We start from the raw sequence: 27086 nt of genomic DNA, 5'->3' as shown, positions 1-27086 counted from the left end.
GGGAGCCACCCCTCCAACCAACGGGTCAGGAACGCCGCCATGTCGCCTTTCTCGCTGTCCTCCGGAAATCCCACAAATCTTAGGTTATTTCTCCGGGCCCGCCCTTCGGCGCAAGGCCCTTCTAAATCCCCTCCATGGCCGCCACTTTCTTTTTAAGGATCACCACATCGTCTTCAACCGCCGTGACTCTGGTGTCAGTTTCAGTGATGCGGGCCACCGCATTGCGCAGGTCTTGCCTGAGTAAGGTGACATCAGCCCCCACGGGCCCAATTTTTGCATCAAGCATATCACTGGACTGCGTTATAGCAGCCATGAGGGCCGCATTGTCCGGACCTGGTCCCTACGAGCCTCCCGCGGCCCCGGCCACGCCACTCGGCCCCGTGAACTTATCAATCGGGCCTTGCTTCGCAGTGTTGCCACTATTACCGCCTCTCGTCATGGTGAGCCGCTGGTACAAGTATACAGTGCAAACAGGCAGCAGGGGCGCCGGAGTAGCGTTTCCTTCACACTGGGAGTGGGCCCTCGGCAGTAGCCCCCCCCGTCCCTTCAGGTGTCACAGAGGTACGTTCAAGCCACTCAGGGGGGCACAGTCACAGCGCTACCGCGGCGACCACCATCCCTAGGTATATGCACTAGGTCATAGAGTATTGCTTCCAGCGCCACTGATGCACTACAAGGGGGCAGAAGCTCCAATTCCTGACCAACTGCACACTCCGTCTGTCAGCCATCCGTCTCTGCACAATCGTGGTCAGGGGCTCAGGTCCACGCTCATGTCCTGCAGGCCTCTCCTCGGTCCCCAAGTCTCCGACAGGGGAGAAGGAGGGGGGGGACAGTCGATGATGACAGGGGGGGGGGGGCCCAAAGATAATGCACCCCACTACACCCGGGCCACCCCACTCCCGCGGTCCGACCAGGCCGCCGAGTGGGAGCAGTCCCCGCCGAGGGTGCAACCCCTCCCCCCGCAGCGTCGCCCGCCTTGGATGGCGGCTTACCCGGCCTCCGACGACAAGCAGGTCCCAGGACAGCGCCGGGAACCCCTGCATCGGCCGTCCGCCGGTCACCAAGAGGCCCCAGGTCTTTCTGCCACCAGGTATGGAGTCCGGCACACTCCGCTCTGCAGCACGACGCGCCGGCTCACTTCCGGCCGGGCGCGGGCAAACTTGAGGTCCCGGCTTCTCTCGGGCGGCACAGGCCTCCCGGTCGTGGGATGCCGAACCTCGGAGCACACTCCGCTAAATTGCCCAAGTCACCACCGGCTGTGCCTCTAGCAGTCAGGCTCCCCACCAGGGTTGTTGTGGGCTAGGGCGATGCAGGATGTAGGTGAGGATATTGCGCCGGCGGGACGGAGCTCTCTAGAGTGGGTCCGCCATGTTCACCGTCTCGGCCACGGCCCTATAGTTCTCTTCTTAAAAGAAATTGGTCATTGTTTCTGCCCGGGAGTATGGGAACCATTTCTAGGATACAATATTTCAACTGACTCAAGTTGTGGCTGCGTTCTTGGAAATGTACTGCGACTGTTGATTTGGTTGATTTCATCCTTATATTACTTCTATGCTCAGTTAATTGTGTTTTGATTTTCCTCGTGGTCTTCCCCACGTAAATGAGGCCACAAGGACATTTCAACATATAAATCAGATTTGTACTGCCACATGTACCAGTGACTCTCAACTTGATTTGGATTCCATACAGTGGATGGGTAATTTCATTGCCTCTGATGATCGAGTTACAATTTCCACAATTTTGACATGGAAGTGTACCTTTGAAATTTGTTCGTTGTATTTCAGATTTGTGGTTCAACAACTCCTTAATGTTTTTGGTTCGCTCATAGGCGAATATGGAGTTCTGTGAAAATATGCAGGTAAAATCCTCCTCTAGGGCCAATAGGGGCCAGTGTTTTACGATGATTTTTTTAATCATTTGACTTCTGGTTGGGAACTTTGATACAAACACCATACGGCGTTCCTCTTTGGCACGCGTTGGTAATAAAAGTTGTTCATGTTTTACTCTGATTACTCTATTGGCAGCCTGTAATTTCTGTTTAGAAGATCGCTAACCTTACTGTTATACTATTCACAGAATCAAATTGAAAGCGATCTACGAAGCTACCTTGTTTTCCACGCTTCAGGTTAGTGGATATTAATCCACATGCATGTTATACTCTTGAACCACCTAAACCCTTCCGTAGACTGCACTTTTATTAAAAGCACGAGTCATACATAATTCCACGTCAAACGTGCACCGCAATGTCAGACCGTATCTCTTATTGTGCATGGTTACTCACACCGTCTTTGATCACTCACACCTAACGCTCCTCTAAGACCATCGTAACACTTAGTAATGATGTATGCGTTAACACTATGAACTGTATAATCATGTTATACTTATGCTTGTATACTTCTGGATTAATTCGCAGGTTTAAGACCCCTGACGAAGGGCTTCAGCCCGAAATGCATTGGGCAAAAAAAGTCGATATATTATGAAATAGTAAATTATGTATTGAAGAAAAATAAATGAAGAGAAATTTATGAAAATAAATACCAATTGTTGACGAAAAAAGAGCAATAACAATTTTTTACGAGTGCGCCAAAGGGACGTTACACGGGACACGTGCAACGCACATTTTGAACACAGAATAAGGAACACACCTGTGTTCTTGGCACTGATTTTGCCACCTCTGAGGCAATGAACACAAAGTTCCAAAGTTCGCAAGGGGCAAGCCAGGGGTCGCAGCTGTGGTACAAGGTACAATAATTCGAGCTAATACTATACTAAGGGATATCAACACTTGGTTGTATTATGAAACCATCAGTCTTAATTCAAAATTGGCAAATCCTTAATATAGTCATACATAGGATGAACGGTCAAATATACTGTCTATTTATTTGCATTTGAAAACGTTAGCTGCAGGGGAAGTTTTAAAGTAGATTATATTTCTTTTGGATAAGGCTTCACTCTAAATGGTTGTCTTGATTTTGACTTAGAACGTTTTGTTCTTATAATGCTTTTTTTGACAAACATAAATATTCACTCCGCTTCAGACTAAGAATTTCCTTCTGATGCAAATTAAGCAGATGAATCTGGCCATCTATGGGGATGGTGAGGAGGTGGGGGAGTTTGGATGGGGTTCTCCAAAGCAACATGCATTTGGAAAGATTGAGAAAAACTATGCAATATACTGTACATTATATTGCAATATATGGGATAATAACCACTAGGATTTAGTTACTGTTCTGGAACTAGTTAAAATTGCCATTCATAAAATTCTGTCAGTGCTCAGAAACACTTTTTCCATCGCACTGTTTCCCAATACAGAGCCATTAATGCACTGAGTCGCAAGCATGCAAATGCATTTATTTCACAGGAGAAACAATATCTATTTAAAAAGGGCAAGCCTAGCAGAAAAAAATGAAATGGAAAAATGTATGCTACAATAACATAACTCTTAAGTGCCAGTTATTACCGCACCAGCACTGGATGCACATGCCATATGAATGGAGAGTGACTGGAAGCTAAAAGCATCCTAGAAAAATATGGTTTTACTATCCACATATTCTACCAATTGATTCTCAGCTTTTCAACAATTGTTTAGGAGCACAATATGTTACATGTTATGAAGATTTGTACAGTGCACTACCACCTGGGAGGGTATGTTTGCACTGAGCTGGTGTGAGTCTCGCCGCACCTATAACCGAGTGGGACTACTCAAAAACCCAGATCTTCAGCTTTTTGCAGAATTCAGGAAGTGAGGAGGAGGCGGTAATTCCACCCCCAAGGGGTATGAAGTAGAAGACTTGAATGCTAGATCTGGTTTTCCTTATCCATGAGATTTGTGCAAGTAGGAGTATGGACCACTGGAAGTTTTTGCAAGTTTTGTGAAAGCAAATGTGATTGTTGAGGTATGGTGGGCCAGTGTTATGTAGTACCTTGAAAGTGTGAGTGAGAAGTTCTACTTGTGATCATTTATGAATGAGGAGCCTTCAAGTGTGGTGTGATGTAGCATGACAAGTTGAGAGGGATTCTGATCACCGTATTCTGAATGGTCTGTAGCATTCTGGTGAATTTTGTATTGATCCCAGCATAGAAGGTGTTCCCATAGTTCAGCTTGCTTGTAACCAGGGTGTGGGTGACAGTTTTCCAGGTGCTGATTGGGAGCCACTTGAACATCTTTTCTTGGCATCTTCAGGGTGTAGAAGCATGAGGCGGTGACTACATTGACTTCAAAGGTCATGTTGGGTTTGCTGTCATTTATAATCCTGAAGTCCTTGGCATGGATGGTGGGAGTGGTGTCAGTCACAGCTTTGTTGGTGGAGTCCAATGAAGATGTGCTATTCCTAAAGCTCATGACTCCAGTCTTGTCGTTGTTTAGCTTTAGACTGTTGGTCTTCATCCAGTGGGTGATTTCAGTTATGCAGGTAGGGAACTTGATCCGGGTACTGGTTGTCTTGTTGGTCAGGCAGGGAATTAGTTGCATGTTATTGGCATAACAGAGGATGTTGATGTTGTGAGAGTGAATGATGCTGGCTAGAGGTATCATGCATTCGTAGAAGAGCGTCGGGCTCAGGGAGGATCCAAACAGAACTCTGAAGATGAGGTTTCTGGCATCCTAGGTTTATGGTGCCAGGCTGACTGACTGGGTCCTTTCAGTCAGGAAGGAGCAGATCCAATGCAGACTGAGTGGTGTTGAGGAGGTACTGGTCACTGAGGTATTCGGTGAGTTGTCTGTTAACAAATTCTCAAATATCATGGCTGGGAATGGTAGCACAGTTACATGTTTCTAAGCATCTGGGAAGGTCACAGAAGAGGTGGAGGTGTTCAGAATAGGTTTGATAATGGTGCTGATGAGTCACAGTCCTATAGAGTAGGCGTGGTGGGGTCAGGGGTTGGGTGGGGTTCCTGAGTGGATGGAACTTCATGGTGGTGACGATTTCTTTTGGGGTGATGTTGGGCCATGAAGTTAGCATTGGTTCTTTGGATCTGGAGGTGTTTAGCAAGGTCTGTTGAGTACACTTGCGCACTGAATTGCTATAACTTACAGTGATTTTGTTGCTGATGAATTGAGAGATATTGCTGCAGAGGTCCTACGAGGGGATGATCGAGTTGAAGATGGCCGATGGTGAGGTGAAATCTTTCACATTGGTGACAATTTCTAAGCTTCTGTTGGTGCTGGCATCCATGTGGTCTGCCCGAGTGGAACTTTTCGCAGTCTGGATCATCTGGTGATTCCATTTTAGGGTGAATTTGAACATGTTCCAGACTGCATTTTCTTCATTTGTGCTCATATTATTTTCAGTGGTGTTTCCTCTGTCTGAGTTTCTCTGTGGACCATCTGGCCTTGGGTCTGGATCTTGTTGTATTGCTGTGTTTGAGGGGGCAAGACAGTCAGCATAGGAGTTGATTCAATTGTTGAAATTCTAGATGGCTTTGGGAAGGCTGATGCTGTGTTTGGGTCAGTGGGTGTTGAGAGCACTTTTGCAGCCCTTGTCAGTGATAGTGTTCTAGTTTTGATAGGCTAGTTTAGCCGTGGTGCATGTGATTTGGACCAGGGCGTATTTGCTAAATTTGACAAGGGCAGGGTATGACCAGGGTGCTGGTGTGGGCTTTTTGACTCTGATATTGTCGAAGTTGGTGAAAATAGGGTACAGGAGATGTCTGACAACATGGTTAGGTCTCTATACTCGTTGGGTGAGGCCTAAACTTCCAAGTTCTTTAATGAGTGCTCTTGAGTTGGTCATCAGCGTGGTCTTCCAGGTAGAAATTCAAATCTCCAAGTACTATGTAATAGTGGAGAAGGTGCAGTTTTCACCCATAGGCAATTTTTCAATATTTCTAAATTATATGTTTCACAGACCAATCTTAGAAATATGTTCGCAAAAAGGTCGGATTTTTTAGGTAGATATTAATCAAAACTTGTACCACAAACGTCATACTTAATTATCTTGCATTGTACCCAATGACTTCGATTCTCAGCAGAGGACTGTTGTCTTCTATTACACAACTGTGTACTAAAACCTAGGAGTTGCTTTCAGGGCTATACAGACTAAGTACATCCAGGTCACAGGAACTATCCTTACAAACCTGTCATACTACGCAGAGCAACAACAAAAGTTGCTGCACTGCGTTGAGTGACATGAGGAGAGCAGGAACGCGCCATGAGTACCAAGATATGGCACTATCCTGCCCTCTCCCTAGTGCTAGGAAGCAAAAGACACTCAATTGATGGATGGTAGGTAGAACAAATCAAAACAGTCACCACAGTCAAGAGATCTGGGTTAAATCCATCATTCTTTTGATCACCATGCCACCCCAGTTTAGACCTGGCCATATGCAAATCAGTCTTGACCCTGTGCCTCATGGGAGCAGTCCAGCCCGAACTTCCAAGCCAGGTCCTCCCTGGACCGGAAACAAGCATCCTAAGACCGGTTTCAGGGTTTCACCCCTCATCAGCCAGGTTAACTTGAATCCAGTGGCACAGTGAGCCCAGGACCCACATCTGGGCATACGTGTCGCACTTAGGGCGAAGAAGCAAAAGACACACAATTGATGGATGGAATGCAGAACAAATCAAAACATTCATCCCAAGGAAAGAGATCTGAGTTAAATCCATATTTTTTTAGCTCACGATGCAACCCCAGTTTAGACCTGGTCATATGCAATTCAGTCTTAACCCTGTGCCTCAAGGGCCGATTGATTTGAAACTGGAAAATGGAACTTTGAGGGTCCTTTGCAACACCTTCGTCTTGACCAGTCAAGACATGTGTAACAAATGATGTCGCTGATGACCCATACCATTGAATGGGTAGTTGACTGTCAAAATAAGATTTTCATTATTTTAGAAAGCTGCTTCCAAAAATAGAGAATTTGTACCAGAAATAGCAGGGCAATGCAAATTTTTATTTTTCACTTTCATCATGTCTTTTTGGATAAGAACCATCCGTGCAATGCATATAGTAGTCCAATTAAACATTCTAAATACTCTCTATGTATCAGAGGCACTCTGATACTCCATGCCATAGAGAAATATGTGCACTGCTACAAAATAGACCAAGACACTGGAGTAACGGACTCGCCCAGAAGCATGTCCTTTTAGAGGAACAAAATGGATAATACTAACCTGATGATCTCAGTTTGGTGAAGCTGCTCTATGGAGAATTTATAAAATGAGGAAATCCCTCGCACTTCAAAAGCTTACAATTACATTTTTCAAAACACCAGAAAACGCAGAGTCAAGATGAGGACAAGACACAAGGAAACAGATAGGGAGAAATAATGGTAATGAGAGGTGGGGGAGCAGAGGTACTATGGTAAAGGTAATGAGAAAGCAACAACAGTGTAGGGAGAGATAGGGATACAAGTAACCCTGGGCGTAGTACGCGTAGTGGGGCTACGCGAAGCTACGCAAAGTGGTCGAGAAACTACGGCCACCTAAGCACTTCGCGTAGCCCCACTACGCGCCGCCTGCCCCCCTCCCCTACATACCTAATTTGTGTTAGATAGTCTTAGAAAAGTAAATAAAAAGCACGTACCTTGTACGCCGCGTCCCTGGGCTCCCTCTTCTAATCGCGCCGCCGTCAAGGATACCAATGTGCATGCGCGGCCGCCTGCGCATACGCATTTCTCATGATAAAATGCACATGCGCGGGCGGCCGCGCATGCGCATTGATATCCAAGACAGCGGCGCGATTAGAAGAGGGAGCCCCGGGACGCAGCGGACAAGGTAAGTGCTTTTTATTTACTTTTCTAAGACTATCTAACACAAATTAGGTATGTAGGGGAGGGCGGAAGGGAGGCGGGTGGCGGGCAACTTCGCTACGCCCACGGAGTGGGTGTAGTGTTGCCTGCTATGCCTACTTTACAAAGGGTGAAGTAGGCAACACTGCGCCCACTCCGTGGGCGTAGCGTAGTCCTTCGCCCAGGGTTAGATACAAGTGTACAAAAGGGTAGCAATAATGGAGAACAGGCTGGTGTAAGAGGTAATTGAGCCTCAGCAGAGGCAGAGAAAGTAGGGCACTGGAGGAGTTACTTGGAGATAGGTATAAATAAAGGTGCAAGAGTTTGTGGATGGGTAGATTGTATAAGAATTCAGGCAATGGTGCCAGCATATAGGCGGGGTGCAGATAGAGTGTAGAATTGGTAACATTAAGGTAGGGTAAAGGTACTACAAAAAAAAAGTCAGAGCGCGGGGATGCTCCAAAATCAGCTGCACCACGCTCCAACATTTTTTAAACGCATGGGCAATTGTTTATGTGTAGGAAGGGACACCTTCCAGCACATAAACAATCATACATGGTGATTTGTTCTTTCTATGTGAGCTGCAGAATGCAGCACACATGGAAAGAACAAAAACAAGGAGTAATTAATGATTTCTCATCATATTGCCATTCTAACGCCTGGTAATCCATTGCGATGGAATGACGCTGTTTTTGGCACTGTCTCAGCCTTGTTTATCAGGGGCAGCTTCAAAAAGCAATGGATGTTGTGGTGGAAGGTCCACAGCAACAACCATTGCACTCCCTTATGCCGCAGAAGACTGCAGCAGAAAGCAGCATATTTACAAGGTGGCTTTAAACCATGTTAAGTGACTTAGCACCAACTTATTAATATGGGAAATGGTGCTTTGCCACCAGAGCATCAAAAAAAGTGACATTCCGGAGGCAATTGGAGATTGTAGATATGAACCTATGTCGGGTAAAGGTAGAACTACTAAGATGTAGGTAGAGTTACTTGGTGTAGGTGGGGTGGAGGGAGGGGCTAGAGTATAAACAGGAACCGAGGTATTAGAGTATATGCAGATGTAGGATTGACAGGGTATATGTAAATTTATTATGGTATACTAGGCTGTGGTTATCTGTATGGGTGCTAGGGAATAATCAGGGATACCATTTTTTGGGTGTAGGTAGAGGTACAAGGCTCTTGGAGGAAAGGAGATAGTAGTGATTAGGTAGTGGTTGATCTGCTACTAGGGTAAAGGTAGGGACAGAGGAATTAGGGGGCTTATTATCAACAACTAGCGAAATTTATCGCTAAATAGGCTTAGCAAAAAAAAATTTATAGCCGCACATCGCCGGATTTTATCGCAGAGATAACGTGCTATTAGCAACGTTTATCTCCAAAGCGATAAAATATACGGCGATAGCGGCGGAATGCGTGAATATCGCTTGAAATTCAGGAATATTCAGGCATTATCGCTAATAGGAATTAACCTGAATATCCACCTCCCATTGGATATACATGCTTAGAAGTGGTCTGAGCAGGCGTTGGTATTTGGCGATATTCGCGCTTAGCGCGAATAATTTAATCGATACGCCTGCGTTGATAATAGGCAATAGCGATGTTAGCAACTGCTTTCAGTCGCTAACAGGTTGGGTACGCCCACTTTGCATGTCATTAGCAATAAATATCACTGACATTCACAGCGGGCCCCAAATCGCTCGCTATCACCTAAAAGCTGTAGCTAACTGATGTTAGCGACAGCTTGCTAATAGGGCGATGAAATTATCGCCGCTTTGCGGCCAAAAACTGCCACAAAAGCGGCGATAATTTCATTTTACCTGCCTTGGTAATATGCCCCTGAGTGCTGTTATTTGTGCAAGGGTGTAAGTAGGAGTACCAAGGTATAGGTCGGTATTTAATTACCAAGACATAGGCTTAAGTAGAGATGGCAGAGTATGGGGAAGGATTTGGGCATATATAGGAGTAGAAATACTAAGTAATACTTAAAGATAAATGTACAAATGTATTCAGGAGTACATGGATTTGGGTCTAGGCATATGTAAAGAGAACAGTGTATAGGCAGCTGTACTAGGGTGACATTATCGATATGTGTACTTGACTAAAAATAAGGATGGCATTAGCAAAATGGTAGCTGTAGCATATCTACTGAAGTAGCAGTACTAGGATCGAGATAGTGTTATCAGGATGTAGGCAGGGGTAGAGATAGTAGGATAGACTTAGGAATGGCAGCAATATACTATAAGTAACTATAGAGATGCTATGATACAGGCAGGAGTAAAGAAAATCACAGATGTAGTTCAAGAAGATTGGCAGGAACGGTTCTGGGTATAGGGAGAAGAGAGGAAGAGAGAGAAGTAGGACAAAGATTGAGTAGACAGGAATCCAAATAAGAGCGTTCCTCCCTTACAGAGGATTAAAAGGCTGCATCTAAATCTTTTAACACAAAGGACAATCTACAGGACTTATGCAGTTAAATGATTTTGGAAACAGGTTCGCAGAGAAAGATTCTAAAAAAACATGTTTCCCCAAACGTTTTGTCTTCAAAATCATATTCAACATTTTTAACAACTATTGTATGTTGTATATTGCTATTAGTCATCTAATTGCCTTTTCAATTTGTGTTTGATTCTTATAGTTGTACAGTCATGGCCCCAGCATTGCAAAAATACAAGAAATATTGCAATAATAATGCTATATAATTAATTCTAACGATTGAGGTAATAAATTACTGTGCTGGATGTAATGAAAGGCAGGAGTGCTGAGGGTCCCAAAGAGAAAGGTTGACCTGGTAGAAACAAATAAGCAAAGACCATAAATAAAATGTACAACCATCAAAGTAGGTCAATATCTAAACCAAAGCTCCTATGAACAGATATTTATTGACTTAAAACGTTTAATAGAAGCGTGGAAAACAGGGCTTTCAGGTTGGTTTATGCCAGGGATGAGAAGCATACACCTCTATTCTTCCTTGTATTTTTGTTTTTCTCGTTAAAGGTGCTGCTGGACTCACACCTGAAGTGCTGTGCAGAAAAACATGCATTGACAATGCCAATAGGTCTGCTTTTAGATGAAAGTGCCTCCTCAGACAAGGATTGGTTTAGGCCAGTGGTTCCCAAACTGTGCGCCGCGGCACCCTGGTGTGCCAATAGAAGTAGCCAGGGGCGCCACGCACAGCTTGGGAAATTGGAAAAGGTAGCAGGTTAAAGTTTGTAGATTGTCTTTGTGGCGCCGAATAACTAATTTGGGACTGTCGTAGGGGAGTTAAGAAAGCCCCCCCCCCCCCCCCCTCAGCATCTTACTCACACAACTCTGGTGCGCCCGCCTCCCAGCAGGCACTAATGAGCCATGAATGAGCATGAAAAGCACAGCACTGTGTCCCATTCACACACAGACACTGCAGCTCTACAGAGGCTGCCTCCCAGGAGGCTTACACTGCACCACCCACCCTCCCCAGCCCTCTGATAATATAACATAGCTGCCCATGGACACGAGCTCGAGCACGGATGGGCCCGCATTCGCTATTGAAGTGCTTTACCATGAGGAGCTCCGATTATTGCCCCTCAGGACCTGCCTCGCAGATTCCCCGTGTGAGCCACAGTGCTCATGAATGCCTCAATACTTTCTGCCCCAGAGAAGTAAACTATTTTGGAGGGTTTCTTTAGAAACAACATTTCCTCCGGGTCTCAGGGGCATGGATCTGCAGTGTGGCCCTTGGAAATGAGATCCAGATATTTAAACGTCTCAGTAAAGAGTCTGGTCCCTTACATCACCCGACAACATCCCACCGGCACCAGCCTCTCCCCTGCACCCCTCAGCAGCTGCTGTTTGAAATGGCTTCCTCAGGGTCCCAGATGCCTGGAACGCCGAGTTACTGACAATTCGCTACAGTGAGTCTGCGCATTAACAGCACTGATCAAGCCAATGAAATGGTAGCTTAATTCTCTCAGCAAATAGAGTCACAGTAGCAAAACAATTACAATGTATTTGAGCAATAACCAAACAAAAACATAGACATTTACCGAATGTGGTAGTATGACAATGTTTATATTGACTTCATTTTACGATTTAGTCCCAAGGTTGAAGGACTTGAAGGACTAAGGATCTTTTGTTTACACAAGGAACAATGTATTTGAAGACGGGCTGATAAATCGTTTTACCACTGAGAGGGTGTCCCAGTGGTACATGTGTTCTCTTCATCATGAGTGCTTCAATTCTAAATTAATAAAAGCACAACAAAGCAGCTGGGTGGTGTCTGTTGCAGGTCACTTTTCATGAACCAACTTGTTTTCCCTCCTTAAGAGCCCAGATTTTATTGTGTGTACTCAGCAGTACAAACACACTACTATTTCACGGTGAATGAGTTTTGCACAAAAGTTTTTAAGTGCCTGTTATATGTTTAGAGTGCATTCCATAAATGGAGATATATGCATAGAATACACTGTTCGAGGCATAGACCAGAAATTGTGCATAAGGTACATCAGTTGGTGGCCAAGACATCTTCATAGACATATGTATATCATGTTAGCATACTTGACATTTATCATTGATGACTGTTGGACCTGACCATCTCTGCAGTGTCACCCCAGATTTTTGCCTTCTTTGCTAAATCAGATTATTTTGGCTTTTAGAACTTTGTGCACATTTTCCCTGCCAATCAATGGTACAGTACTCTCTTCCTAAATCATGGTAAAATTGACCCACCTAATTGGCACATTTAATTTGCTTATAATGTCCTAGTAAATGGTACTATCTGTACTTAGGGCCTGTAAATTAAATGCTACCAGTGTGATGGAGCACTCATTGTGCCACGTCTTGTAAAGCATGTCACAGGCCTGTCACTAAAGCCTGTAGTGTAAATGTAAACTGCCATTTCGACTGGGCACAATAAACCCTTTGCCAGGCCTAAAGCTTCCTTTGGCCCTACAGGGTTATAGGGCAGAGTGCACAGTATTTAAAAATTAGAACATGTGTACTTAAGTTGTACTGTTCTGAAAATGCCACTTTTAGAAAGTTGGCTTTGTTCTGCCTAAAGGAACGGTGCCTTTCTGCCAGTGTTCAGGGTTATATGACTGTGAATGGCTATCCTGTGGTGTTTCGCATATTCCTTTGAGATATGGGGACAAAAGGTCTTTGGGTGGGGTGAAGGGTGTTTCTTCCCTGAACAGGATGTCCTGGGAGTTGTACTCTGTCTTTCCCGAGCCTCAAAGGGTAGACTCAGGTATTGCACTACCTTCCTGACTTCAAAGAGCTCCCTCCCCTGCCACTGACAAATGCAACTCACATCTAGGTCTGCCTTCCCTTTATTAGCCTAGAAAGTTTGAAGCAAAACCCAGGAAAGGGGTAAGGTTAGACAAATGGGGCAGTACCCACCCACACCTTGGCACTAGGGTTAAGAGTGGCACTGACAGAACCTCTCATCAGAGCCCACCTGGACCAGTGGACGATTCAGGAAAAGGATGGCCCTGCTGTCTGAAGAAGAACAAAATGGACCTACTTGCCTTGACCCCAGGTTCCTCAGATATGACTCCAACGGTCTATTAGCTGTCCTCCTGTTTGAGCTAAACGGACACTACAAGATTCCAGAGGCTTCCTTGCAACTGTCTAGATGACCAGCATTAACTGGACCTCTGCTGGAGTGAGTCCTAATCTCCACTAGCCCCTCAGGTCCTGGTCCCTTGCCTGGCATCAGAGTGTTTTCCTGATTAACTCCAAGTGAAAAATATACATGTTTGGGCTCGTCGCACCCGCAATATAGATTCTTTACTCTGAACAATGACCATCTAGAGTGACTGCCAATGGGAAGCTCCACAGAAACTTGCACTTCATGACAACAGTGGCTACCTGCAATGACCTCCTATGCAAAGGACCAGCGATGACCAGCTCTTTGTACCAAAACAGCCACCATCTATGATGCCCAACCTGCTCGTTGAACACTCAACAACTTACATACCCCCACCCGAAAAAAGTGACATAATGGGGAGCCGCGGCCAATGGCCAATAGGTCAAGGGAGATGCAGGTCAAAAAAGTTTGGGAACCACTGGTTTAGGCATTCAGTAAGTCATAATAAAAATGCACTGTAACTCATGCATCCATATGCCCACCCCAGGCTCAATCTTGCACCCATCGACTTACACAAGCACAATAAGCTCACACAACTTCAACAACATATGCAAGATAAATAAAGAAAGTATAAGTAGAAATCAAACACATTCTGATACCTAAACATGGCAGGCATATGCTTTTAATAACAAATCAAATTAAACACAGCAGCAGGTGCCCCTCTTCCAATGGTATTGTTGAGCATGTTAGTTGAACTTGGCCCTTTTTGCAGGGTCATACCTGAACTTTTTGCATTCCTCACGTATTTTTTCTGACCTGTTGTTGGCTGTTCTATGACTCTGGGCATTTCACCACTGATGATCAGTGCTAAAGTGCATATGCTCTCCCTATGGTAAATTGATGTTTGGCTTAGTGACTCCATGATTTCCTGGTTTGGTTTATTTATCAGACCGTAGTACAGTGCACTGTGTGTGCCCAGGGCTTGTAAATCAAATGCTGCTGGTGGACTTGCAGCTCTGGTTGTGCCACCCACAGAAGTAGCCTGTAAAGTGTGTCTCAGATCTGCCATTGCAGAGCCTGTGTGCAGTCTGGTACTGCCATGTTGACTGGGCAAGTGCACCCACTTTCCCGTCCCTAAACCTTCCCTTTTCTGCATATTAATCACCCCTATGGTAGACCCAAGGGCAGGGTGCATTATAGGTAAAAGGTAGAACATGCCCTGATGTGTGTGGCATGTCCTAATAGTGAATTACAGCCATTTTCGGTTTTTACTATTGCAAGGCTACCTTTCCACATAGGTCAGAATGTGCAGTTTGATCATAACATCTTATAATCCTAACTGACTCTGGGAACTAGGTACCAATTCGAGTTTGGTATGCCTGAACTCGGAATAATAAAATACATCTTTTAGTGAAGTTGGCTTTAACATTCTGTGTTTGAAAATACCACTTTTCTAAAGTAGGTATTTTCTTGCCTACCTGTCCAAGCCTGCCTCTGCTAGGTTGTGTGACAGGGGCTGGAGGATTCCATGAGACATGGTGAGTCAGTACAGGGCTGATTAGAGTTATATGCATGTAGATGGGTGGGAGGAGTTGCACCGGGGACATGAATAGGGATGGGCCTGCCTTCCACAATGTTGGCTCCACCTCCTGTGGTGCGTCTGATGTCCCTGGCCCACACTCTCAAAGGAAAGAAGGAGTCTTGTCAACAAAATGTTCCCGGACTGCACAGAACTGGTTTGGACTGGTCAAAGAATTTGCTAGTATATATATTGGAACCCAGACCCAAGAACTTTAGATTACTTTTGGGGAAACAAGAAGAACCTTTGCTGAGGAGAGGAACCAGAGAAACTGAGGAGGAGACTATACCTAAGCTGAGTGCTGTTTGGGGGATTGGCCTGCAGTGGTTGTCTGACTGCCAAAGAATGGAGAAAGGACTTTGTTCTACTGTGAAATCAACTTGTAAAGGATCTCCAAGGGCTTGAGATAGAGCTTGCCTCCTGCTGAAGTCTCAGGGACAACAGACTTCACCAACCAACTCCCCTGCCTTCCCTTGCTGTGAATTGAAGTGCCTGCTGTTGAGCTGGGCCTTCTGAGAGACTGTGGGTCGCAATGAGCTGGAAGCGCAACTCAAGACGAAGAAGCGTGTCGCTGCCGCAGCCATTGTTGTCGCATCAAGGGAGAAGAGTGTCGCCACCGCAACAGACTCTGTTGCATCACCAAAGAAGCGTGCCCCCGCTGCCACTGTTGCCATCGCATCACTCGAAGCACCTCCCATCACTGGAGAAGAGTGTTGCAGTAGCAGCAGACGCCATTGCATCATCTGAGAAGTGTGTCGCAGGGCCTGGCACAGCTCAGAAGAATCATTGAGTCGCTGCATGGCCGTCGGGCGTGCACGCATCATTGTCACATCAAGAAGACGCCATTTTGTTTCATTGCACCAGATCTTCATCGCATCAAGGCGCTGCTGGTCGCATCGCTACAGAAGCGCAGTAAGAAACCGACGCATCACCCCCTCTCACAGAGAAGAACCGACGCATCCCCTACGTAGCAGTAGGGACCCGACGCATCACCGTTCTTGCGTGTAAGGAACCAACGCATCACCTTTCCTGCAACACTTTCGTTGTATAACGTTACACATCCAAAGGTACATTGAACTCAAAGTGTCGCATTTTACATCTAAAGAGAACTAAGCTATTTCTAACATTTTTAAAGTGCAGTATTGTGGATTTTTGTCGTTTGTGGTCTTGTGTGAAGTCTATATAAAAATACTTATTTTTATACTACAACTTGTGTGGTGTCCATCAGTAGTGTTATCACTAGGTTACTGTATGTGTTCACAAATGCTTTACACACTGCCTCTGAGATAAGCCTGCATGCTCGTGCCAAGCTACCAAGGGGCTGAGCAGGGGTTATTTTAGGAGTGTACCCCCTTACCCTGACTGGAATCAATGGTCCCTATTTGGTCAAAGTTACCTACCTCTGCCAACTAGAGACCCCCAAATCTAACAGTGTTTCATTGTTTTAAAATTCCAGCAAAGCTGCAGTCATGTTTAGAACAAATGAGTAAAACATTGAAGCTATGGACGATACGATTCCATGAGGGTGGCCTGGTCTAGAGGCTGTGACAACACGTGATGAGGCACACCGTCAAAGAAATGAAGAGCAAGCAAGCAGCTTGTTTGTACCGTCTGAGGATCTGTATTCAGCTCTTAAAGTAAAGAAAATTAAAATATGAGAAATGAAAGGAAAAATGAAGGTCTAGACCACCAGCTCTTGCACTAAAGTGCTCTCATTTTCAGGTGGATTTCCATGTTATCAGAAAAATGTGGACACTCATACAGCAATAGAGCCAATGTTTGAAATGGCTCACCCATTGCCCCATGCAAAATGATATCATGGATACAAGCAGAGTGCTTCTGCCATTGTCTTTGTTTCTGATCTTATTTCTTTCCTTCTCTTTTTTATGATGTGTATATGGGCAGTTATACCTAGGACAGACTGTCCATAGGAAGAGCATATAATAAAAAAACAATATAAAAAGTTGAAGGTATCAGAGGGTAGGGTCCCAGAAAGATTGGCACCTCTCCAAGTAAAGAAAAGAAACGTAAAAACAATTTGAGTTGGTAGTTCACTATCCTACTGAACTCTCATAAGAGCCTGAACAGGACCTTTACTCCTGTGGGAGTCCCTCAGGAGGCAGCCCCGACCCTCTACGCTCGTGGAAGAGTCCTGTGGATTCAGGTGATTAAACAAAATGTGAGGAGGATGGCTCGGAAGCAGGGGGATTAGTCAATCACATTGGGGATGGGCTTCACGCAAGGCCCTGTGGCCAATCTCATGCCACCCATGACCAAAGGACATGTGAGGCAGGTTGTTAGCCAATCACAAGCATTTAGAAATTGTAATAATCATTACTATGTTAAAAAAACTTTCACTTAGAAAATGGTCAAAGGGACACCATAGTTGGGGGTGGTAATAATATCTTTTTTTAAATTTAAAAAAACTCACAAATTCTGTGAAAAAAAGGTGAAAGTAATGTTATAGTTAGGTGAAAATGTCAGTTAAAGCATAACATTTTAAACTTGCATAAAATTTTAAACTCCGAAATCACTGACATTTACTAGGTATAATTTACTACAACTTGGACAACTGCCATGCACTGGTAAGACATTACTTTACTCTTGACATGTTCTATGATATCATTGATAACATCACTGAGGACAATTGAAATGGCTTATTTGATACAAGATGGTGCATGGCGGATGCACAAGTTATAGCTACATCAGTAAATGATAAGTAGTAAACTTCAGGTTTTTTTGTGTTGACATTTTTCATTAGCCTTTTATAAATACAATACAAAAGTATCTTAGAACAATACCTGAAATAATATATTAGTAAATGTATAGAGAATAGATATGTTATTTCATTAGATCGTAAATAACATTTTAATTGAGAAATTGATAGATGAATCAAACAAATTGATTTTAACACAAATTAACTAATACATTAATGGAGATATGGGTGGAAGATATAAATCCAAACATGAGAATAAACACTAAGTAGTATAATAGATAATCCACAGATATTCAATAAAGAGGATGAAATTATTAAATAGTTGAGTACTAAAACCTAAAAAGCTGATACAATACTAAGTAAAATTATTGAATTATTAAAGTATTAAATTAATAAATTATTAAAATTATTGAATTACATTTGAAGCACATGTTAAGAATATAGGTATACGGTAAGATATAAATAGAATAACAGTATCATAACAGTATAATATAATATTGTATAATGCACATTGTCCCCTATGAAATAATTGTACAACTGCAAGGTATAAATAATTCCCCCAAACTTTCCAAACATTGTTATACCTATCTATAGCAACATAACTAAAAGAAGGAATGAGGTATAGAGACAATATCAAAATATAGAAAGAAGAATGGAGAAAGAAAAGTTAGTGAATATAAACTAAATTGTTGGATTATTCAGTATAGGATTAAGAATGTGATTTCCTACAGAAACCTCATCAGTTTTCAAAAAGGAGCCCAGACTTGATTAAAGAGATGTGCTTGATCATTTAAATTATAAATGACTCTTTCATATGAGACAGTTTGAATCGTGACTCCCAACCAGGACTCTTGAGATGGTGGTGTCGGAGATTTCCATTGCCTTAATACACATAGTGAATTTCAGTTTTAATTAATTCAAAATGTTTGTATGCTTGGGTTTTTTCCCTTTCCATCACTCCGGGTGTTGTGAAGGATACTATCCTAACCCAGTCATCTTAAAACCAAGTTACTTACCGCAGCCTTCTACTCCTTCCTGAGCCTCTTGGAGACATCCTCCTGGAAGAAGACAACCCAGAAAAAAAGAAGAAGGGAAGAAGTACCCTAGAGCAAGGAAACCAAGACTCTTATTGACAAACTCAATTCCCCACACACTCCAAAAATATAGTACGGTAAGATTGAGAAGCACATTATGTCTCCTTAATAATTTTTTTCCGCATGTCCCTTCCACAGGGGTCTGCTGTCCCCAGCTGGCCACATCCCCGTGTTTATAGTGATTCCCAATGTGTCAAAAATTGCAACCTACCTCATGAATATTGATGAGGTCAGTCAATCGCAAACCCATTAGAAATCGCTAAAAGTGTCTGAGACACATTAATACATTGCATTTTGTGAGTTGCTAATTGCGAATCGCAAAAAGTCACAATAAGGAACTCGCAAAATCAAGCAGTCATATGTATGGCCCTAAACCCAGTAAAAGGACTTTCATTGAATATCTTGATTAAGGCATTGTACTTAACTCTTTTTGGCAATCATTACAGCCGTTCTTAAGAAGGGAGGAGCAGATCCAAAAATATTGAAAAACCTTTTCCCTATTTCCAATTACAAATCTACCAGGACTTACCTAAGCATGCTGTCACCCTCAACAAATCACAGCATCTCTTCTATTGACCCATGTTGATGACCTCAGAGTGGCGGTATATTGAGGGCATATAAATGTGTAGATACTGTGAGACTTATCTTTGGTGTTTGATACCATCATCTTGATAGGCTATCTGAATACGCTCTAGACCAGTTCGTCTTGTTGCGTAAAATGAGCTAGTGGGTTCTGGTGCTCGGCACCGGCACTAATGACAATCCAACACATGGTGGCACTGTCTGTCTATTTTTGAGATGAGTACAACAGTGATTAATAATTCAATATACATTCATAAATGACAATCCAGACTATTCCACGTCGTTCGTTTTGGAAGGCATGTAATAGTCTGAAATATCACACTTGTAGGAGCGCAATGGTTAGTAATTGTGTTGATACTGTTATTGGAAGAGTCAATAAATAGTTAAGGCTGCCTTGGCCTCTTGAGAACAGCCTGACACTAATGTTTTTTAAAAACTAAGCAATGGTGCACCTCATTTTTTGAAAATCACACTCAGACAGTGAGTTATATAATTTTATAGGTTCGACTGCTTTTAGTAGTCATACTGTTGATTATTGAATATTATTATTTTTTGTATGTACTACTCTGGGAAATTCTGTCTATGTTGATTCCAAATACAGTGCCCAGACTGCTCACCCCTTTTGCCTGAAGCACTCTTTCCTCCTTTCCTCTCTATTTTCTTATCTCCTAGTATGGTACAGGACTGTGCCCTACTGCAAGAAAATGTTTTTTGCTGAGTGTATTTAACTTGAATTTCCTGAATTGTTTTATAATAAATTCCCTGCCCGGCTGGGTAAAGGAAAAAATATATAGTAGCCTATTGTGGTCTATATGATATTAGTTTGTCATTCCATTTTTGCTGACGACCTTTGTTTTTCTTAGTAATTTATATCATTTTAAAGCACCAAAGAACCTACTGAAACTTGAGGTACCTTCGACTAAGCTTTTTCAACTCACATTTTTAACATGTATGTGGCATTTTAGTGAGACTTCTCCACTCCAAAGGTATCAATCTATCTAGATGGCAGATGGATGGTAAGTTGACATTTAGACTGCAGGGAATGGGGAGTAACTATATAAATCTTAATGCAATGTTGGGAATTTTTGTTAATGTACAATTAAACCTCTGGCTTAACTCCTACTGCCCTACCAAATTAGTGCAAGCCCTTCCCTAGCTGAAGGTTGTAAAGAGCCTGGGTCAAGATTGACTATGAGCTCTCCCTTACTATTCAGATACACTCAGTGACATCCTCATGCTCATTTTACCTGAAACTTCTGAGAAAATGTATTACATTCCTCAGCCGAAATGGGAGTAGATGTCATAGTGCAGCAATTATTGGTTCAAGACTTGTCTATGCCAGCTCACAATATGCAGATATTCTGACCAATATGCAGATATTCTGACCAACATCTTTCAGCTAATTCAGGTTTTCCTGTGTGTATCCATGAGAAAGTTTAAAAGCAAAGATCGGAATTGATTTCTCTAGGTTTAGGTTTATCAAATTTTCCTCCTGGTCCATGGCCGTTAAAAAGGAAATTCGGGGTGACTGGGAATTGGAGTTATCCCTCCAAGGTATAAGCCTTAAGACTAAGGAAGTTTCATAGTGGTATAGGAAGCTTTTGGAGGCAGACGAGAAAGAGTTAGCACCTCCCCACTCGGTCTTCCTTTGAGTGTGACATTAAAACAGTTTGGGACCACTCCCTGAGGCTTCTCTTCAGCCTAGTTAAACCAGTCAACCTGAAGCGGAATCTCTTTTTTTACCTTCAATCAGCTAAATTGGACCCCAGCTAAAATTGCAAAGTTTTTTCCTTGCCCCCCCCCACCCCCACCACCAAGTGTGCAAGATGCAGTTGTATGGGAGCAAAGGATCTTAACATTTTTTTTTTTTATGTCCGGGGCTGAGGGATTACTTAGGTGAAATCAAACTTGCCTTTAAATATATTTTTGGCAGAGAGATCAATCTGAATAGAGTGCTTGTTCTCTTCAGAGGAGATGATAAAGTTACTAAGCTGCTGATGCGGTCACATAGAGGGCTGCTCTTTTACCTGATTTTGATCACCAGAAGAGAAATTTGCATGAAAAGGAGGGATTCTTTGCCTCCGAATGTGGGGGTTCGGGCAGCTATCAAGGTTGTATATTTTTTATCAGGGAGCTGAAAAGGGTAGTATCCTCAATATTTGGTTGGACTTTATGACATGGAGTAAATATCTGGGTATTGACTATCCAGTTCAATGATTACACTAAGGCACCAACAAAGGTGTTGGTCCAGTAGGGTAACAAAAAACACTACGGTGGGGGAGGACCTCGGGGAAATTTATAGACCTAGCTCTGGATACAGTCCCCAAAGAACCTGAAAACAACAGAAGGTACCAAAGGGTCTAAAACCATACACAGCTCAGAGGTGTACGCTAGTCACCTTGAAGGACCGGGTTCTTTAAGACCCAGCGGTGCCAGGGGACAACACCTGAAACCTTCGTGGGTAACCTGCTCCGGCGTACGAATGACAGAGACACGGGACACTTCCTTCGGCGTCAAAGATTCAAGGTTTATTTACTGCAGGGAAACACAGAAGTCACAGGAAGTACAACGAGTGTAGTTTGGGGAGACTGCTTCAAATTGGTTCTGTGGATCACTCCTTTTATACAGAATTCTCCCATAGGTTTGCATAGAACACAAAGGTTTACAACCCAGTTCCCACAATTATCCCCGAGAGGGGTCGCTTTGGTCACTTTGATACACACAAGGTCCGGAACATGAGTGCGGAAACATTTGGCGGTCCCCAACTGTAAAAACCCATCTTCCCACCATTAGTACATTCCAATCAGCAGTAAAACAGATCGAAGAAGGAACAAGGACAGGTGTGGAGGAAGATGGAAACAGTGGGGAGATTGGAAAGGGTGTAAAAGAGGAGGTATCGGGGAACACGAGCTACAGGCATCAAAGGGACGTGCTTAATGAGATGCACGGCTGAGACAATAAACCGGCACGGCGAGATGAGCCTCGAGCGGGGCCATCTGCCTTACAGTATCATCCCCCTCATCATAAAGACACTTACAAAGGACATGTGTCTTCCGCAAATATCTTGGGAACCCCAGGGTCGCGAAGCGGACAACGTCCATTCGCTGGCTACTTGAGGGCAAGAGACAAAATGGATGCAATATCTAAGATGGAACCCGTGGGTACAGATGAAAAACCCACGTAATAAACGAACGGTTTAAGTTAGCACAGCGAAACTGCGCACACTTACTAAACTCATCATTTGCGGTTCGTAGATACCAGACTCGACCATATTCGTGCGAGTCGAAAACACCACTTACAATTGTCACGGAACCTCAGACGCTCCTTTTGCCCTCATGTAGGCAAGCACTAGTCGGAATCATATTCGATATTCATCAGACCATCTAGATGTTGCTGTAGCATAGCTCTGTCCAACCGAGTTCCATTGGTAACAGGCGGCTGTCTCATACACGTTGTAGCACAGAGGCCACATAAGGCAGGACCGCACTGTACGCAAAGGCAACACGTGAACAGGAACGCCACAACGACTCCGATGATCATCAGAATCTTCCAACCCCAAGTCGACATCAGGCCCCAAAACCACCCAAGTAGCGTCCAATCCCCTACATCCACGTGTATGGATTCAGAGATCTTATGCAACCTCGAGATGGCTTGATAGACAGTCGGAGCGTTGTCTGGAATGAAAATACAGCAGCTCGAATGGATCACCTTACATACCCCACCTCGATCTGCTAAGATCACGTCTAAAACTATACGGTTTTGTAACGTCATAAGTCTATCCGCCTGAAGTTCTGTGGTGATATTACCAAGGGCACTGGCAGTAATATTAGCTGTCGATTCTACCACTCGAGTCAATTGTCTCAGGTTCCTACTATTAACCATAGGTCCCCAAAACGGGAGGAAACCCTTGAAAAAGTCTCCTGCCTCTTGACCGGCAGTATCTTCTTCGCTAATTACGCCTCTCACAACTCTTGTCTTGTGATAATCTGCATCTACAGTGAACGTCGGAGGCAACAAGTTTGCGATAAAGCATGCGCCCACAAAATCGGAGGGCAACCATGCATACGCACGATCATGACAGACAAAGTACGTACCCTTGGCAGCCAGAAACACAGGGGACGAGACCATAGGCAGAATGTAATTCTCGGTGCAAGCACTCTCTCCAAGTCGGGCTTTCGATCTTCGGCCACGACCCATTAGACAAAAATTACCAATGTGGGGTACGACCCATATCAGAGGTGAGCTTTTAAGCTGTTTATCACTCGTGAGCGCACTATACTCAACCTTACTCAGGACCCTATAGGCCTGTACCTCTTCCACTGGAATGAGCGATGGCTCATAGATATCTCTATCTAAGTCTTCTATCGCTATAGACAAAGGCTTATGATATGAGCCAGGGCCAAAGTAGGGAGAACGTGGCTCTCGATTGGGGTAAGAATCTAGTGCACTCCGAAACATTGTTTGAAATGCTCGAGCTGAACCCTGGGAACTATACGGCAAGACCAGATATGGAATTCCCTTATCCGTGGTATGCGGCATTAGTCCACACACCCAACAATTTGTAGTATTTACCACTAACTGGTGCTGGTGAAGGAGCTGAATAAAGGAATTATTGCGGAATTCTGCACGTCTAGCCTGCTCGTGTTCGGGTAAGATATGAAAGGAATGAGGGGATGCAGTGGAGGTAAGTGTAGGGTCAGAGGTAGGAGTAGGTATAGCGGAAGGTAAGAGGTAAGACATCGTGTAATACACCCCACCCGCCAATAGTGCAGAAACAATCAGAAGCAGTACGAATATTTGAAACATAAAACATTTGGTACGACTAAGTTGTTGTAACTTGAACCTTTGCGCCTGAGCTTCTTCCAAGTCCATCAGCTTCGAAAACGCCATCCCCTATGACCGTCCGCAACGTTTCTTGACGCACTTCGTTCTGTGTAGCAGTAGTCAATCCCTAGGAATTCCCAGGAACCGACGGTCTTTAACCTAGCGTCAAGACCTGCTAACCAGAAGGAAGTACACGCGCGGCCCTACGGCCTTTATTCACAATGCATATGCAAAAAATGTCTCTCAGCTGTGGAAGCAAAAACACATATGGAACGAAATTCAATGTATGCATACAAAAATAATTACAATGATACGAGTATTCAAACTGATCGTGGAAAACGGGATAATGCAGTTGTCAAGGGACAGAACAAGATCTTTTATTAGTCTTTAGTGCTGGATCGCAAAAAGTATCGGGTTTTCCCAGGACGTGTCTGTTCGTCAAACAAAGGATCCGTTGAAGAGACAGCGTCCTGTTGATCAGTTGAATGTTCTGGTCTTGAGTCTTTTGATGACAAATGTTCAACAGTGTCTTTCTGCTGCTCTGAGGATTCTCCGACAGGTTGTGCGTCGCTGAAAGGTACAAACGCCGGCAATCCTTCGGTTTCAGTTGATGCAGTGCCTCTCCTCACCCACGAGTCTGCCGGCAACGGAATAGGGACTTTCTTTGTATGGGTGGCATGCACCCAGTTTTTCCGGCCCTCTATACGAACAGCAGTTCTCGTGGCAAGGAGGACCTGGAAGGGTCCAGTGAATCTGGGCTTCAAATTCTTCTTGCGCGAGAAATTTCGCGTCACCACCCAGTCTCCGGGCTGGAGCTGGTGGCCTGGACCCTCCGTCTGCGTCGGCAATGCTTCGTAAACCTGTTGGTGAATTAACCTCAGTTTAGCAGTCAAGTCATGAAGATAATCAATCAACATTGGGTACTCAAGATCACAGAACACACCCGGCCTAGGGACCCCCCAAACATTTGCAGGACGACCGAACACTATTTCATAGGGGCTGAGCCCTACTCGGGAGTGTACGGTTGCCCTTGTTGACAGTAATGCTAAGGGTAGAGCGTCAGGCCACGAGAGACCAGTCGTAGCCTGAATCTTCGCTAGCTTTAGTTTAAGGGTGCCGTTATACCCTTCAACCAAACCAGCTGACTGGGGATGATTGGCGCTATGGAATTTTTGATTAATTCCAAGGCCCTTACACACACTCTTCATCACATTCCCCACAAACTCACTTCCGTTATCCGACCATACAATCCGAGGCATTCCATACCGAGGAAAATATTCCTTCAGTAGGATTTTCGCAGTCGACAAAGCAGTGTTGTCCTTAAGAGGGTAGGCTTCAATCCATCGGGAGAACGCGCAAACCACAACTAAAACGTATTTCAGGTTATTGCATCGCTCCATATGGATGAAGTCTAATTGGATCACCTCAAAGGGACATGAAGGGGGAGCAAAACTACCAGGAGGAGTTGGGGTTCCCTTACCAGGATTGTACAACATACATACCATACAATTCTTAACCAAGCGTTCAGCACATTTCGCGATACCATCATTCTTCCACACAGGAGACAACAACTTACAAATACCTTTCACGCTAATATGTGCTAAACCATGCGCCATTGTCACAACAGCCAGCACATACGCATCCGGTAACATCCATCTTTTCTGTTCCGACAAGTCAATCCAACAACCATTCGCATCCAACTTTCCCGTACTTTCTTTCCACTTCGTCTTTTCAGTTTCGGTGGCCTCATTCTGAATTGTTTTCACACTCTCGATAGTGTCTTCACACATACTCGATTCTGTAGGCCACCTAACCGAATTCGTCACATACATTCGAGTGCTAAGGTTCCGGGCAGTCTCCTTAGCAGTCTCATCCGCAAACGCATTACCACGACCAACATCATCCATCACCTTACGATGCGCACTACATTTAACAATCGCTACCTGCTTAGGCAACGTAAGTGCATCCAAAAGATCATTCACAAGCTGACCATGCTGAATCTTCGTACCATGCGATGTCAGAAAACCTCTCTCTCTCCACAACCGTCCAAAGCTATGGGCGACGCCAAATGCATATTGGCTGTCGGTAAACACATTCACACGTTTCCCTTTCGCTAACACACAGGCTCTAGTGAGAGCGATCAGTTCTGCAGCTTGGGCAGAATTCTGATTTAATCTTGCAGCCTCAACAACAGTATTCAACGTTACAACAGCATATGCAGTCGTCACATCGCCATTCGGTAATTTAAAACATGAACCATCCACATACAGCGTTCCATCTGGGTCTTCCAAAGGAGTGTTTTTAAGGTCCACTCGACCTTTTGTTTCCTCTTCCGTTCTCAAATAACAGTCGTGTTCTGTTATTTCATCTGATTCTGAGCTAATTGGTAACAAAGTCGCCGGATTCAGAACATTGCAACGTTTTATCTGAATATGACTTGCCAACAGCGTCAACTCGTACCCCGACAACCTTGCACTCGTCAAGTGCTGAGTTTTCGTACGATTTAAAAGAGTGTCGACTGCATGCGGAACCATCACCGTAAGCATATTATCCATGACCAATCCTGCTGATTGTCGGATGGACACCGCAGCTGCCGCCGTTGCTCTCAAACAACTCGGCAATGCTCTAGCTACCGGGTCCAAGGTCGAAGAAAAATATGCACATGGACGTTGCTTACCACCAAAAGGTTGCGTTAAGACACTCAGAGCACAACCTTCTCTCTCGTGAACATATAATGTAAACGGCTTACTGTAGTCAAGAGTACCTAACACAGGAGCCGAACACAATGAATCACGTAATTCAGAAAAACTTTTCTGACATTCTTCCGTCCATGGTAAAGGAGTTGAAACATCCTTGCACGTGAGAGCTACCAATGGTTTCGCTAGCAATGAAAAATTTGGAATCCATTGCCTGCAGTATGACGTGATACCTAGAAAGGCACGCACATCTCTTTGGGTTGTTGGCACAGCCATTCGCGCAATTGCTGCAATTCTCTCTGGG

Source organism: Lissotriton vulgaris, chromosome 7 (assembly GCF_964263255.1).
Source record: "Lissotriton vulgaris chromosome 7, aLisVul1.2, whole genome shotgun sequence".
NCBI classification, from domain to species: domain Eukaryota; kingdom Metazoa; phylum Chordata; class Amphibia; order Caudata; family Salamandridae; genus Lissotriton; species Lissotriton vulgaris.
Note: the sequence above shows the minus strand (reverse complement) of the source record.